The sequence below is a fragment of the Protopterus annectens genome, chromosome 17.part0, assembly GCF_019279795.1.
Source record: "Protopterus annectens isolate FY-2018-M chromosome 17.part0, PAN1.0, whole genome shotgun sequence".
NCBI classification, from domain to species: domain Eukaryota; kingdom Metazoa; phylum Chordata; order Ceratodontiformes; family Protopteridae; genus Protopterus; species Protopterus annectens.
Genome location: NC_056751.1, coordinates 559,083,040 through 559,083,959, shown reverse-complemented (window position 1 = coordinate 559,083,959; position 920 = coordinate 559,083,040). Strand labels below are relative to the sequence as shown.

The 920-nt window shown below is 58.8% G+C and overlaps 1 pseudogene; it reads left to right on the top strand.

The window, feature by feature from the left end:
- The first annotated feature begins 355 nt into the window (after window positions 1-355).
- LOC122791891 lies at window positions 356-509 on the top strand (annotated as a pseudogene).
- Window positions 510-920: the final 411 nt, after the last annotated feature.

The following is a 920-nucleotide window of genomic DNA, read 5'->3' as shown; positions in this document are numbered from 1 at the left end:
CTTCTCTTCCTGGCAGTGGTCCTGTCCATGCCGTGGGAGGTGTGGGTGCTCCTCCACCTCCCCAAGAGGACGGTTGTAGAGGGGGTGTCTGGCTGAGTGGTGCAGTCCACCCCTGGAGGTGACCGCTGGGGGGCTGCACACCGGTGTCCTCTCCCCTCAATGGCTGGTACTTTTGCGGGGCATCAGTTTGAAGAGTAGGAAGGTCATGCTGTGGGACTCCCTGCCATCCCACATCACAGGGCCAGTAACCCCACTCCAGGCACCCAGGATGACACCCATGAAACCTCACAAGTCCGTCAACAGTGCGATGTAGTGTAGGCAGCGGTGCACCTGGTGACCAAGAAGAGAATGGTGCAACTCTGAGCGGTGGATCACTTGGCTCATGCATTGATGAAGAACAGACCTAGCTGCGAGAAGTAATGTGAATTATAGGACACATTGATCATCGACACTTCTAATGCACTTTCCAGCCTCAGGTTATTCCCAGGGCTATGCCTGTCTGAGGATTGTTGTGCCTTCCATTGCCCCAGGGGTATCCTGCTCCTGATAAGGGCATGGCCGGGGAGTCAAGGGAGCCTGCCGTGGGCCACCCTGCCCCCTCAGGGCGAGATGTGGACGTAGGAGAGGAGCCTTCACTGCCCTGAGCCAGGAAAAGCCCGTATATGGCCAGGAGGGCACAGTCGTACATTCATCCTTCCCCCCTGGAGGCTGTCTGTGGTACTGCCACTTGGCTGTCCTCCTAGGGTAAGGCCCGACATCTGCCCTCCCAGTTCCCACTTGCCAGGGCCGCGTCAGCCCTCCTCCATTGTCCATAGTCTGGTGGCGGAGAGTGGGTGCGAGGACCAGGGAAGGGGGGTGGCACATCCTTCCGTCTGTGTCTATGGCCCCCACCCACCCTGACCATGACCATGCTTGGAAAC